At 45.1% G+C, this 16,149-nt stretch overlaps 2 pseudogenes; both read left to right on the top strand.

The window, feature by feature from the left end:
* The first annotated feature begins 1,202 nt into the window (after nucleotides 1-1,202).
* Nucleotides 1,203-1,232, top strand: LOC112627244 (annotated as a pseudogene).
* Nucleotides 1,233-10,195: 8,963 nt separating this feature from the next.
* LOC112626919 lies at nucleotides 10,196-10,549 on the top strand (annotated as a pseudogene).
* Nucleotides 10,550-16,149: the final 5,600 nt, after the last annotated feature.

Raw genomic sequence — 16,149 nt, 5'->3', positions numbered from 1 at the left:
TTTGGGAGAGGTAAACCTTTTTTTTTTTTTTTTTTAAAGACAGGATTCTGCTCTCTCACCTGGACTGAAGTACAGTGGTGTGATCACAGCTCATTGCAGCCTTGACTTTCTGAGCTCAAGCGATTCTCCCACCTCAGCTTCATGAGTAGCTGGGCTCACAGGCACACGCCACGATGCCTGGCTAATTTTTGTATTTTTTTTTTTGTAGAGATGGGGTCTCCCTATGTTGCCCAGACTGGTCTCAAACTCCCGAGCTCAAGCAATTTGCCCATGTCAGCTTCCCAAAGTGCTGGAATTACAGGCATGAGCAACTGCGCCTGGCCAACTTTTTTTTTTGAGACAGAGTGTCGCTCTGTCATCCAGGCTGGAGTGCAATGGCACGATCGCGGCTCACTGCAACCTCCGCCTCCCAGGTTCAAGTGATTCTCCTGTCTCAACCTCCTGAGTAGCTGAAATTACAGGCACACGTGGCCACGTCAGGCTAATTTTTTTGGCATTTTAGTAGAGATGGGGTTTCACCATATTGCCCAGGCTGGTCTCGAACTTCTGAGCTCAAGCATTCCACCCGCCTCAGCCTCCCAAAGTTGGGGCCATGCCCGGCCCCAACATTTTAAAAATAAGATCCAGAGAGCCTTATTTAAAGGGAGAATGGGCCTAAAAAGAATAATAATAAATAAATGAATAAGACTCATAAATTTGGCTGGGCACGGTGGCTCACACCTGTAATCCCAGCACTTTGGGAGGCCGAAGAGGGGCAGATCACAAGGTCAGGAGATGGAAACCATCCTGGCTAACACGGTGAAACACCCTCTCCACTAAAAACACAAAAAATTAGCCGGGTGTGATGGCTGGCGCCTGCAGTCCAACCTACTCGGGAGGCTGAGGCAGGAGAATGGCAAGCACCTGGGAGGCGGAGCCTGTAGTGAGCCGCGATCGCACCACTGCACTCCAGTCTGGGCAACAGAGTGAGACTCTGTTTCTTAAAAAAAAAAAAAAAAAAAAAAAAAAAAAAAAAAAAGACCTGTAAATTCAATAAATTGGACTTCAACAAAATTTAAAACATATTTCTCTACAAACAACACTGTTAAGAAAATGAAAGGCAAGTCCCAGTCTGGGAGACGATATCAGCAAATAGGTATCTGACAAAGCATTTTAGTTAGAATATATAAAGGACACTTATAACTCAATAATAAGAAAACAAACAGTGTTACAGCTCTTTTAGAATTTGTCTAAAAATGTAAAAATTTTAAAAAGAAAACAATTATAAAGTGAGCAAAATATTTGAACAGATATTTTACCAAAAAAGAAATATAGATGACAAGCATACAAAAAGATGCTTTTTTTTTTTTTTTTTTTTTTTTTTTTTTTTTTGAGACAGTCACACTCTCTCACCCTGCCTGGAATGCAGTAGGATGATCTCGTCTCACTGCAACTGCTGCCTCTCAGGTTCAGGCAATTCAAAAGCCTCAGCCTCCCAAATAGCTGGGACTACCAGTACACGCCACCACACCTGACTACTTTTTTGTACTTTTTTAGTAGAGATGAGGTTTCACCATGTTGGCCAAGGTGGTCTAGAACTCCTGACCTCAAGTGATCCTCCCACCTCAGCTTCCCAAAGTGCTGGGATTACAGGCATGAGCCACTGTGCCTGGCCTTGTCATTATTAATAATTAAGGAACATGGAATCAACCCAAATGCCCATCAATGATAGACTGGACAAAGAAAATGTGGAACATATGCACCATGGAATACTGTGCAGCCATAAAAAACAACAAGCTTATGTCCTTTGCAGGGACATGGATGAAGCTGGAAGCCATTATCCTCAGCAAATTAACACAGGAACAGAAAACCAAAACTGCATGTTCTCACTTATAAGTGGGAGCTGAACAATGAAGACACATGGACACAGGGAGAAGAACAACACATACTGGGGCCTTTCAAGGCACTAGGGAGGGAGAGTATCAGGAAAAATACCTAACGCATGTGGGGCTTAACATCTAGGTGATGGGTTGATAGGTGCAGCAAACCACCATAGCACACATTTACCTTTGTAACAAACATGTATGTCTTGCACATGTATCCTGGAACTTAAAATAAAATAAAACAAAATTTTAAAATAATAATAATAATTAAGGAAGCACAAATTTAACCACAATGAGATATCATCACACAATCCTTAGAATGGCTACAATTAAAAAGACTGACAATACCAGAGTCTTGCTCTATCTCCCAGGCTGGAATGCAATGGCGCGATCTCAGCTCACTGCACCCTCCGCCTCCCAGGTTCAAGAAATTCTCCTGCCTCAGCCTCCTGAGCAGCTGGGATTACAGGCAAGTGCCACCACTCCTGGCTAATTCTTTTTTGTATTTTTGTAGAGAGGGGGTTTCACCATGTTGGCCAGGCTGGTCTTATACTCGTGGCCTCAAGTGATCCACCTGCCTCAGCCGCCCAAAGGGCTAGGATTACAGGCGTGAGCCACCACGCCAGGCCTGCAACTGACACTTTCATACACATTGCTGGTGGAAGTGCCTAATGACAGATCCACTTTGAAAACACTTTGGCAGTTTCTTAAAAAGTCAAATATATACCTACCATACAATTCACACGTTCTTCTCCTAAGTATATACCCAAGAGAAGGCTGGGCGTGGTGACTCACATCTGCAATCCCAGCACTTCAGGAGGCAGAGGTGGGTGGATCACCTGAGGTCAAGAGTTTGAGACCAGCCTAACCAACATGGCAAAACCCTGTGACTACTAAAAATACATACAATTGGCCAGGCATGGTGGCGCACGCCTGTAATCCCAGCACCTTGGGAGGCTGAGGCAGGCGGATCACAAGGTCAGGAGTTCGAGACCAGCCTGGCCAATATGGTAAAACCTTGTCTCTCCTAAAAATACAAAAATTAGCTAGATGTGGTGGCGGGTAGGACGCTTTCATACACATGAAAGTGAGTAGGTGAGCAGTAGTCTCACATACTCAGAAGGCTGAGGCAGGAGAATCACTTGAACCCAGGAGGTGGAAGTTGCAGTGAGCCAAGATTGAGCCATTGCATTCCAGCCTGGGTGACAGAGTCAGACTGTGTCCCCTCGAAAAAAAAAGAAAATAAAAAAATACATACAATTAGCCAGGCATAGTGGTAGGCGCCTGTAATCCCAGCAACTTGGGAGGCTGAGGCAGGAGAATTGCTTGAACCCGGGAGGCCGAAGTTGCAGTGAGCCAAGATTGAGCCATTGCACTCCAGCCTGGGTGACAGAGCCAGACTCTCTCTCAAAAAAAAAAAAAAAAAAAAAGACTTGCATGTGAATGTTCACAACAGCTCTATTTGTGATAGTGAAAAACTGGAAACAACCCAAATGTCCTTGAAGAAGGAAATGGATAAGCAAATTGGAGATCCGTACAATGGAATATTACTCAGCAATAAAAAGGAACAAACTATTGATACACACAACAACATGGATAAACTTCAAAATAATTACACTGGGTAAAAGAAACCAGACAAAAAAAGATGATCCCATTTATGAGAAATTCTAGAAAACACAAATAATCTGTGGTGAAAGAAAACAGATCAGTGGCTCCTGAAGAATTTGGTAAGGGGAGAGAGGAAGGAATTCTTTTTTTTTTTTTTTTTGAGACAGAATCTCGCTCTATCACCCAGGCTGGAGAGCAGTGGCATGATCTCAGCTCACTGAAAGCTCCACTTCCTGGGTTCATGCCATTCTTCTGCCTCAGCCTCCCAAGTAGCTGGTACTACAGGCACTCGCCAGCACACCCGGCTAATTTTTTTGGTATTTTTAGTAGAGATGGGGTTTCACCATGTTAGCCAGGATGGTCTCTATCTCCTGACCTCGTGATCCGCTCGCCCGGCCTCCCACAGTGATGGGATTATGGGCATGAGTCACAGTGCCTGGCCAAGAGGAAGGAATTCTAACGGGGCATAAAGAAACTTCTGGAAGCTATGAACATTTTCATTACATTGATTTTGGTGATAGTTTCACAGGTTTAGGCATATGTCAGAACTCATCAATTTTTTTTTTTTTTTTTTTTTTTTTTGGAGACAGGGTCTCACTTTGTCACCCAGGCTGGAATGCAGTGGTATGAGGTTGGCTCACTGCAGCCTCAATCTCCTAGGATCAAGCCATCCTTCCATCTCAGCCCCTCAAGTAGCTGGGACCACAGGTGTGTGCCACCATGTCTGGCTAATTTCTTATATTTTTGGTAGAGATGGGGTTTTGCCACTTTGCCCAGGCTGGTCTCGAACTCCTGAGCTCAAGCCATCCGCTCACCTTGGCCTCCCAAAGTGCTGGGATTACAGGCAGGAGCCACTACACCCAGCCCCAGAATTCATCAAATTGAACATATTAAGTGTATGCTGCTTATTTTATGACAAGTACACTTCAGTGAAGCGATTTTTAACAGCATGGAAAAAACTAGAATTTTAAATAAATGTAACATTTAAAAAGTTATATTTGGGCCGGGCGCGGTGGCTCACACCTATAATCCCAGCACTTTGGGAGGCCAGAGCAGGTGGATCACTTGAAGCCAAGAGTTCAAGACCAACCTGGGTAACATAGTGAAACCCTGTCTCTACTAAAAAGACAAAAATTAGCCAGGTGTGGTGGCACACACCTATAATCCCAGCTACTCGGGAAGCTGAGGCAGGAGAATCGCTTGAACCCAGGAGGTGAAGGCTGCAGTGAGCCAAGATTGCACCACTGCACTCCAGCCTGTGTGACAGAGCAGGACATCGTCTCAAAACAAAGAAAAAACATTTATTTGATTTATAAAAGTATAGCTATTACATGTTTCTGTTTGCCCTAATCGTGTTTTCTAAAATTGTGATATATATTATTTCTAAAATGTTTTTATTTTTTCTCAAATATACTTTTATATTTGCTCTTTATAACAAAAAGTTAAATAATAAAAAAATTTAAAAGGGCCATGGTCAGGTACAGTGGCTCACGCTTGTAGTCCCAACACTTTGGGAGGTTGAGGCAAGAGGATCACTTGAGCCCAGGAATTTGAGACCAACTCAGGCAACAAAGTGAGACCCTGTTTCCATAAAGAACAGAAAAATTGGCCAGGTGTGGAGGTGCACACCTGTGGTCCCAGCTACAGGGGAGACTGAGGCAGGAAGATCCCTTGAACCCAGAAGGTCAAGGCTGTAGTCAGCCTTGTTCGTGCCACTGCACTCCATCCTGGGCAACAGAGTGAGACCCTCTTTTAAAAACTAATAACGAAAAAAATAGTTGGGTGCAGTGGCTCACGCCTGTAATCCCAGCACTTTGAGAGGCCAAGATGGGTGGATCACGAGGTCAGGAGTTCGAGATGAGCCTGACCAACATGGAGAAACCCCGTCTCTACTAAAAATACAAAAATTAGCCAAGCGTGGTGGTGCGTACCTGTAATCCCAGCTACACAGGAGGTTGCGGCAGGAGAATCACTTGAACCTGGGAAGCAGAGGTTGCAGTGAGCTGAGACCGTGCCACTGCACTCCAGCCTGAGTGACAGAGCAAGACTCCATCTCAAAAAATAATAATAATAATAAATAAAATAAAATTGTTGCAATAAATATCTGACAGAGATTGTGTTTCTCTCTGTGTGTATATATATACATATCTTTACACACTTTCACTAACATTTTTAAGACAAAAATTTAAACATAAGGTGCTAGTGAAACCGTCCTTGCAAAAATTATGACTGAGAAAATTATCACAGTGAAAGGGACCTGACTTAATTGTATCTATCTTGCTTCTAACCTCCAAGCTGTCTTTGCTCATTCCTGAGCATAGGCTGATGCCTATTCCTAACTTTGAGAGGAACTTACTTTATAGTTTAAAACAAAGACAATAGCTGAAGGCGGTGGCTCACGCCTATAATCCCAGCACTTTGGGAGGCTGAGGCGGGCGGATCACAAGGTCAGGAGATCGAGACCATCCTGGCTAACACGGTGAAACCCCGTCTCTACTAAAAATACAAAAAATTAGCCAGGCGTGGTGGTGGACGCCTGTAGTCCCAGCTACTCGGGAGGCTGAGGCAGGAGAATGGTGTGTACCCGGGAGGTGGAGGTTGCAGTGAGCCGAGATCGTGCCACTGCACTCCAGACTGGGCGACAGAGCGAGACTCCATTTCAAAAAAAAAGAAAAAAAACAAAGATAATAACAACTCTTTCTCAAACTAAACCCCTTCTTGCCTGGGGAATGGGAATAGACACCCTTCACAGAACTAACAATTAGCTACACGATTGGAAATTATGGTTTAGGAGTCATTCAGCTGAAGGTTGCAAGATTCTGAACCTCCCTAAATTGCTTCCAGGGATAATATCACTTTTGTAAAGCTTAAGATCAGTGCCTGAGATATTTTGCATATTCTGCACTCAGTGGATCAGCTGGCACCACCCACACAGATAAACTGCCTCATCCGGTCTTGTGGCCCCCACCTAGGACCTGACTCAGCACAAGAAGTCAGCTTTAACTTCCTATGATTTCATCTCTAACCCAGCCAATCAGCACGCTTCACTTTCTGATACCTTACCCACAAATTCTCCTTAAAAACCCCAATCCCAGGGTTTTCGGGAAGATTGATTTGAGTAATAACTCCATCTCCCATATGGTGTGTCCAGCCTCCCACCAATAAAATCCTTTCTTTACTACAATGCCATGGTCTTTATTTGTGCAGCAGGCAGGAAGAACCCATCAGATGGTTACACTGGGTCAAAGGATATGCACTTAAAGTGTTTATAGATGATTTCAAGTTTTCCCCAAAACTGGTTGCACTAATTTATGCCCTTTTCTGCCTTACTTCTATGTCTTTGTTTTTTTTTTGTTTTTTTTTTTTTTTTTGGGAGGGGGGACAGAGTCTCGCTCTGTCACCCAGACTGGAGTGCAGTGGCGCAATCTCGGCTCACTGCAAGCTCCGCCTCCTGGGTTCACGCCATTCTCCTGCCACAGCCTCCCGAGTAGCTGGGACTACTGGCGCCCGCCAGCACACCCGGCTACTTCTATGTCAACATTGAAAAATATATGCCAGTATATGAAGGAGGGGAAGGAGGAGGAGAAGAAAAAAAAAAAATGCCAATATGATACAGAGAAATAGTATCTTGCTTCATTTTACGTTTCTTTCCTTTTTTTTTTTTTTTTTGAGACAGTTTCGCTCTTGTTGCCCAGACTAGAGTGCAATGGTACAATCTCGGCTCACCACAACCTCCGCCTCCCAGGTTCAAGTGATTCTCCTGCCTCAGCCTCCTGAGTAGCTGGGATTCCAGGCATGCGCCACCACGCCTGGCTAATTTTTGTATTTTTGGTAGAGACGGAGTTTCTCCATGTTGGTCAGGCTGGTCTCGAATTCCTGACCTCAGGTGATCCACCCATCTCAGCCTCCCAAAGTGCTGGGATTATAGGCGTGAGCCACCGCGCCCGGCCATTTTACATTTCTTTATTAAAAATATTTAATATTTCATATTTTTCATATCTAACGGGGCTTATATTTTTTTCTTTTTTGAGTTGCCTATTCATATTCTTTGCTCTCTTTCTACAGAGTTGTTTATATGTTTCCTTTTTTTCTTTCTTTTTTTTTTTTTTTTTTTTGAAACAGTCTTGCTCTTGTTGCCCAGGCTGGAGTGCAGTGGCGCAGTCTCGGCTCACCACAACCTCCGCTTCTTGGGTTCAAGCAATTCTCCTGCCTCAGCCTCCCAAGTAGCTGGGATTACAGGCATGCGCCACTATGCCTGGCTAATTTGGTATTTTTAGTAGAGACGGGGTTTCTCCATGTTGGTTGGGGCGGTCTTTAACTCCCGACCTCAGGTGATCCACCCGCCTCAGCCTCCCAAAGTGCTGGGATTACAGGCGTGATCCACTGTGCCCGGCCAGTTGTTCGTATGTTTCTTGTTGGTTTTAGGAGTACTTTATCTTTTAAGTATTTTTAGGTAAATATTTGCAAATATTTTCATCCAGCCTACAGTTTTTCTTTTAACTTTTCATTTTAATGCGGTTTACAGTGTTCAGCTTTTTGCTTCCTTGTGCTGTATTTTTGGTCATATCATCTTAATTTATAATCAAAATTTTTAATGTGTGCTATTGGTCACAAGAAGGACTTAGTGACAGTGTGAATCTATCAGTGTAAGAATTCCCCACATGTAGAAAAACTGCAAATGTGTAGATCCTAATGAGGTTGGCCAGAAGCAAAGCCATCCTCATGAAGCAAAGAATTATAGCTATTTTCCTGCTCTAAATAACCTAGGTATCATTTAGGGAAGTCTACAGAATTCTAATTTTAAATTGAGAAACTCTCTGAGAATGTTTAACTGATATTCACATTATGTTTACAGAATTCCAAATGGAATTTCTTAGAGCTTATTCAACCAAGGGAATCGAAAAATAAGGCACTCATGTTATCACCACCATCACTACCCCCTTTCTTTACCCATTGTAGATAATGCTAATTGATCGCTCTTTGTTCCAGAACCCAGATGTGGTCTAAAAAGTTTTCTCTATGCATCAGTAAACTGTTACCAACAGATTGGGATGGGTACATAAGACAAAACCTGTTTTGCCACCCTGGTTCTAGCCCGGTATTTCATATTTAGAAGAAGAAATGAAGGGCCAGGTCGAGACTGTGACTTAACACAGGAACATACAGCAAGTTAGTTGTAAAGCCACAGCTCAAAAGCAGCCTCCTGCTGCCCAACCTAATGCTTCTTCCAGGGCATGACTATGTCCCGCTTCTTCCGCCACCACCAGAGGTGGCCCCTCATAGAACAGAATATGTGATAAGGTCCCTTACAAAGAGTAAATTATACATAAAAACATTTTAGTCACAACATATATGTCAACAGCATCCTAAGAGGGTTAAAGCTGGGTTAGGAAGGGGCCTTGTTGGGCAATCAATGGGAACACTAATCTGTAAGGGGCCCTGAAACACACTGACAAACATGAGGAAGTGGAGAACTTGTCTCAGGGAAAGCTCTGTATGGAATTAAGTGAAATATGGAATAAAGTGGTTGCAGAAGGAGTGAGGAAGAAGAGTTGCCTCAAGGAGCAGGTCCAGTACCAACACAGAGTCACTAAGCTGCTTGTCTGATGAACTTTTTTTTTTGGAGAGTGGAACAATAATACGTTATTGGGGGCCAGAAGCAGTGGCTCACACCTGCAATCCCAATACTTTGAGAGGCTGAGGCGGGAGGATCCCTTGAGGCCAGGAGTTTGAGACCAGCCCCGGAAACATTGTGAGACCCCCTCTCTACAAAAATTTTAAAAATTAGCTGGAAATAGTGACGCATGCCAGTAGTCATAGCTACTTGGGAACCTGAGGACTGCTTGATCCCAGGAGCTTGAGTTTACAGTGATCACAGCTTGAGCTGTGCACTGCAATGCACTCTAGCCTGGGTGACAGCATGAGACTCTGTCTCTTAAAAAATTAAATAAATAATTGGGAATAATAAAAGAGAAACTAAAGGTTGACAAAAGCTAGCCTCCTCCTTCATCCTTCCCCATGCTTGTACCACTTCTCCTCTAAACTAACAGTGACAAGTATCTAAGGACTATCAATTTAGAGTATCACCACATTATTAACCTACTCTGAGCACCAAATTGCTAGTTCTCAGAGGCACTGGCATGTCTCCAGCCAGCTTTATTTACTCCCACCCTAAACCCTTCCATCTTGTCTCCTCTAAAAAGGCTTCCTGCCTAGCGCTGTGGCTCACGCCTGTAATCCCAGCACTTTGGGAGGCCAAGGCGGGCAGATCACGAGGTCAGGAGTTCGAGACCAGCCTGGGCAACATAGTGAAACCCCGTCTCTACTAAAAATACAAAAGTTAGCCGGGTGTGGTGGTGCATGCCTGTAGTCCCAGCTACTCAGGAGGCTGAGGCAGTAGAATTGCTTGAACCCGGGGAGGCGGAGGTTACAGTGAGCCGAGATTGCGCCATTGCACTCCAGCCTAGGCGACAGAACGAAGCTCCGTCTCAGAAAAAAATAAAAATAAAAATAAAAATAAAGGCTTCCTGGGCCTGGCTGGGTGGCTCACACCTGTAATCCCAGCACTTCGGGAGGCCAAGGTGGGCAGATCACCTTAGGTCAGGAGTTCGAGACCAGCCTGGCCAACATGGTGAAACCCCATTTCTACTAAAAATACAAATATTGCTTTTCCTCCCTGACCACCGCCGAGGTCGCACGCATGAGGCCTCTCCACCGCCGCTGCAATGCAATACATTGCCTCCTACTTGCTGGCTGCCCTCGGGGTGGGGGGGGGGTAACCCCTCCCCAGCAACAAGGACATCAAGAAGATCCTGAACAGCGTGGGCATCGAGATAGACAACGACCAGCTCAGCAAGGTTATTAGTGAGCTGAATGGAAAAAACATTGAAGACGTCATTGCCCAGAGTGTTGGCAAGCTTGCCAGTGTACCTGCCAGTGGGGCTGTAGCCGTCTCTGCTGCCCCACGCTCTAAAGACGCCGCTGCTGATTCCACTCCCGCTGCAGCAGAGGAGAAACATGAGAAGAAGGAGGAGTCTGAAGAGTCAGACAAAGACAGGGGATTTGGCCTCTTTGATTAAATTCCTGCTCGCCTCCAAATAAAGCCTCTTACACATCTCTCAAGTTAAAAAAAAAAAAAAGCCCAGCATATAGCAGGTGCCTGTAATCCCGGCTACTCAGGAGGCTGAGTGGGGAGAATCACTTGAACCTGGGAGGCGGAGGTTGCAGTGAGCCGAGATCACGCCATTGCACTCCAGCCTGGGAGACAGAGGGAGACTCCGTCTCAAAAAAAAAAAAAAAGGCTTCCTGGACAGCTGCCCTGCCCTGCCCATGCTACCGATTTCTTTTCTTGCTTATCATCTGCACCCTGACTAGGCCCTGGGAACATGCCAGCTGTTATTGGCAAGCATCTCTCAATGGAAGTACAACCTCCTTCTTCACAGTCATAAACTGTGCCTTTTCCTCTTTCATATGTTACGCAGCACCTGGTTAACACAATCTTGCTCAAAAAGTATTCATTTATTAAATGGCAGAAAGAATATTATGGCAACTTATGGGCTTGACTTTCAAAGGATCCATGGAGACCTTGGAAGCAAGCTTCAAGGCCTATCTCATTGGCTCCTCTATTATCCATACAAGGATTCTGCTTAGAGAGGCGTTTTTTTGTTTTTTTGTCGCCCAAGCTAGAGTGCAGTGGGGCACTCTCAGCTCACTGCAATCTCTGCCTCCCAGGTTCAGGTGATTCTCATACCTCAGCCTCCCAAGTAGCTGTGATTATAGGCACACACCACCACGCCCAGCTAATTTTTATATTTTTTCGTAGAGACGGGGTTTCACCAGTGCTGGCGGGGCTGGTCTCGAACTCCTGACCTCAAGCCATTTGCCTGCCTCGGCCTCCCAAAGTGCTAGGATTACAGGCGTGAGCCACCACGCCCACGCAAGAGGCATCATTTTGAATTGCTGCTATGGTTTGACTGTGTTCCTCAAAGCTCATGTTTTAGAAACTAAATCCCCATTGCAGCAGTGCTGACAGGTGGAGACTTAGAGGTAATTAGATCATGAGAGCCCCTCATTAATGAATTAATGCTGATATTGTGGGAGTGGTTTCCTGATAAAAGGGTGAGTTTAGCCCCTTCCCCCCCCATGTCTCTCTCCCTATCATCTCCCTCCCTCTCCCTCCCTTCTTTCCCCCTCCCTCCCTCTCTTGCTCTTCTGCCACATGCCATGGAATGATGCCACAAGAAGAACCTCATCAGATGCCTGCACCTTGCTATTAGACTTCCCAGCCTTCAGAACTGAGAGATTTTTTTTTTTTTTTTTTTTGCCGAGACAGGGTCTCCTTCTGTCACCCAGCCTGGAATAACGTAGCGGGGCAATCATGGCTCACTGCAGCCTCAAGCTCCTGGGCTCAACTGATCTGCCCACCTCAGTCTCCTGAGCAGCTGGGAATACAGGCGTGTGCCACCATGCCCACCTAATTTTTGTATTTTTTTGTAGAGAGGGTGTTTCGCCATGTTGCCCAGATTGGTCTCAAACTCCTGGGCTCAAGTGATCCACCCCCTCAGCCTCTCAAAGTGCTGGGACTACAGGTGAGAGCCACCCCATGAAGAAATTTCATTTTTCTTTTTTTTTTTTTTGGAGACAGAGTCTTGCTCTGTCGCTCAGGCTGGAGTCCAGTGGCGCGATCTCGGCTCACTGCATCCTCCGCCTCCTGGATTCACATCATTCTCCTGCCTCGGCCTCCAGAGTAGCTGGGACTACAGGTGTCCGCCACCACGGCTGGTTAATTTTTTTGCATTTTTAGTAGAGACGGGGTTTCACCGTGTTAGCCAGGATGGTCTCGATCTCCTGACCTCGTGATCCGCCCACCTCGGCCTCCCAAAATGCTGGGATTACAGGCATGAGCCACCCCACACCAGGCCGAGAAATTTCTTTATAAATTATGCAGTCAGTGGTACTCTGCTGTAGCAACAAAAAATGCAGTAAAACAATCGCCTTAGTTGTTTTTATTTTGCAACTGATTCCCATTTAATCACAGGGTTATCGATATGTAACATGTACTTCTACCTCCCGTCATGCCTAAGGCTCACAGCAATTTGTGGTGAGGCCCACATGGAATTTATTTATCTTCTATCTTGAAGGTTGAAATAGGTGAGAAAGGTAGGAAAGAAAGAAAAGTGGGGCAGAAATAAGGGAAGGATGTGGTGAATGCTGATGTGAGTTCACTGATAGATGCTAAACTTTATTTAGAAGAGTGGCTCTGGCCAGGCAGTGGCTCATGCCTGTAATTCCAGCACTTTGGGAGGCCAAGGCAAATGGATCACAAGGTCAGGAGATCAAGACCATCCTAGCTAACACGGTGAAACCCTGTCTCTACTAAAAATACAAAAAATTAGCCAGGCATGGTGGCAGGCACCTGTAGTCCCAGCTACTCGAGAGGCTGAGGCAGGAGAATGGTGTGAACCTGGGAGGCGGAGCTTGCAGTGAGCTGAGATCGCGCCACTGCACTCCATCCTGGGCGACAGAGCAATACTCTGTCTCAAAAAAAAAAAAAAAAAAAGAGTGGCTCTTAACTGTGAGGAGATTTTGCACCCCCAAGTAGGTTGCCAAATTATAGGTAGTATACCCAGTTACATTGACACATACTAAAGATTGTTCAGGCTGGGCGCAGTGGCTCATGCCTGTAATTCCAGCACTTCAGGAGGCCAAGGCAGACAGATAACTTGAGGTCAGGAGTTCGAGACCAGCCTGGCCAACCTGTTGAAACCCCATCTCTACTAAAAATACAAAAATTAGCCGGGTGTGGTAGTGCACATCTGTAATACCAGCTACTAGGGAGGCTGAGGAAGGAGAATCGCTTGAACCCAGGAGGCGGAGGTTGCAGTGAGCGGAGATCACATCACTGCACTCCAGCATGGGAGATAGAGTGAGACTGTCTCAAAATTAAAAAAAAAAAAGTACTCATTATATCTCTAAAATTCAAATTTAAGTAGGCATCTTGAATTTTTATTTGCTAAATCTGGCAACCCTAACCCAGGGGACATGTGCCAATTTCTGAAGACATTATTTATTGTCACAACTTGGGAGTGCTGCTGGTATCTAGGAGGTAGAGGCCAAGAATGCCGCTAAACATTCTCCAATGCACAGGGCAGGCCCCTCACAACAAAGAATTATCTGGTCTAAAATGCTAATAGTGCCAGCATTTGACTTAGCCTGACTTATAGCCTCATTTAGAAGGATAACTTTATCACTACAAAGAACTTATTATCACTAAAATATCACAGAAGGAAAACAGTACACATGTATATATGTAGGCACATATATTCCCCCACCCCGCCCCCCGAAAACATGTTTTGTAAGTTTCTGTCTTTTAAATCTACAAGCTACTATGAATTGGAGTTTTATAACGGTTATTTCCACAACCCCAGGGAGATATGACAAAATTCAGATCACGTCTTGGGGGGAAAGAAACTCAGAAATATTAAGTGATTTTCCAGGATCCCACAGAGCCCTGAGGAAAATAGAATTAAAACTCACAACTGCTAAACACATTGCTCATTCCAATAAAGCCAGCCTGTCTGCACCTCCACTGCTCAGCTCTCACCACGCTTGGAATAGGGCAACTGCAAAAGGTTTTAGTTTTCAAGAGGAGATCAAAAGTTTTCACAACTGATTAGCATCCAGAAAGCACAGCCTCCTTTAACCTTGAGATGCAAATAGCCCAAGATTGTCAAGGGATCTGAGAGCTGGAGGATTTGATGGAAGATCAAATTCCTGACATTTCCAGGGCAATTAGTTTCACATGCAAAGTCACAGGAAGGTGCTGCCCATTCTCCACAAGCAGTAAAGCTGTAATAAGACTCAGCTTTACAAATTTGGACTAATTGGCCTGCACCCACCCAGCAGAGTTCATTATCATCATCCCCATTTCGTAGAACAGAGAAGGTGGGTAGAAATCTGTTTATTCCACTACTAGGCACAGGCCACTTTAATATTTCCCATTTCAGAGTCCTATACATAAATTCCAGGTACAGAAGGTTGGGATAACTCTGCTAATTATTCAGACCAGTGGGAAGGAAAGGTCTGGAATTAAGTCAAATCTCTTTGCTGGCGCCCCTTAAAATTTCACTTGAAGGTGAGTCTTGGCTTCAAAAAGGTTTAAAAAGGCTCAGCACTTTTATCTGATGGGTAAGGAAACCAGGGAGGAAGTTGCTGTCAATTCCAGCCAGGACTTTGGAGTCTGAGCTAAATTGATTTGGAAAGATTTGATCGCTGAACCACTTTTCTCTCACTGGCAGCCCAGGCTGGAGCCACGGCTGACTTCTCCGGACGTGCCATGGAGGTCAAATTCCAGCCAGGTGGCCAAGTGCATTTGGTAACTCAAATGTAGCCTGTTGTCACAATGGATTTTCTACTTGCAAGTATACAGTTGTACGTGTCTTTTGTCATTGCCCCAGCTCTCTGAAGGACACCACGTCAGCATCCTCTGGAGTCATTCAATGGCTTGGGACTCTTCCATCCGTCGGGAGGCTCTGTTTGACTGACAAGGTGTATGACAACCCCAGACTCTCCAGGGCTTTTGTCAGAGGCATTCGAACCAGAGTGACTCCATCTTGAATAGGGGCTGGGTAAAATAAGACTGAGACCTACTGGGCCACCTTCCCAGGAGGTCAGGCATTCTAAGTCACAGGGTAAGATACAGATTACAAAGACCTTGCTGACAAAACAATAAAACATGGTAAAGAAGCCAGCCAAAACCCACCAAAACCAAGATGGCAACGAAAGTGACCTCTGATCGTCCTCACTGCTCATTATACACTAATTATAATGCATTAGCATGCTAAAGGACTCCCACCAGTGCCATGACAGTTTACAGAAGCCATGGCAACATCAAGAAGTTACCCTATATGGTCAAAAAAGGGGAGGAACCCTCAGTTCCAGGAATTGCCCAGTCTTTTCCAGGAAAATTCATAAATAATCCACCCCTTATTTGGCATATAATCAAGAAATAAACGTAAAAATGGGCAACCAGCAGCCCTTGTGGCTGCTCTGCCTATAGAGTAGCCATTCTTTTCTTCCTTTACTTTCTTTTCTTTTTCTTTTTCTTTTTTTTTTTTTTTTGAGACGGACTCTCACTCTGTTGCCCAGGCTGGAGTGCAGTGGCACAAACTCAGCTCACTGCAACCTCCGGCTCCCGGGTTCAAGCGATTTTCCTGCCTCAGCCTCCTGAGTAGCTGGGACTACAGGCACCCGCCACCTCACCCAGCTAATTTTTGTGTTTTCTTAGTAGAGACAGGGTTTCACCACATTGGTCAGGCAGGTCTTGAACCCCTTACCTCATGATCCACCCACCTTGGCCTCCCAAAGTGCTGGTATTACAGGCGTCAGCCACTGCGCCCGGCCCTTACTTTCTTAATAAACTTGCTTTCACTTTACTCTATGGACTTGCCCCAAATTCTTTCTTGTGCCAGGTTCAAGAACCCTCTCTTTGGGTCCAGATCTGGACCCCTTTCCCATAACTTTCACCTTGATATTCCTCATTCTCTGGCACTGAGGAGGCTTTTTATTATGTGAACTGATAGCCTGCTTTGTCAAAGTGGGCGAAGGATACTGGTTGCAAAGCCTTGCCCTGAGGGAATGTGACCAGCTCAAGATGCTGGTGAAATCCTTGCCGGCAGGA

Source organism: Theropithecus gelada, chromosome 6 (genome assembly GCF_003255815.1).
Source record: "Theropithecus gelada isolate Dixy chromosome 6, Tgel_1.0, whole genome shotgun sequence".
Lineage (NCBI taxonomy): Eukaryota > Metazoa > Chordata > Mammalia > Primates > Cercopithecidae > Theropithecus > Theropithecus gelada.
Note: the sequence above shows the minus strand (reverse complement) of the source record. Positions and strands in the feature narration are given on the sequence as shown.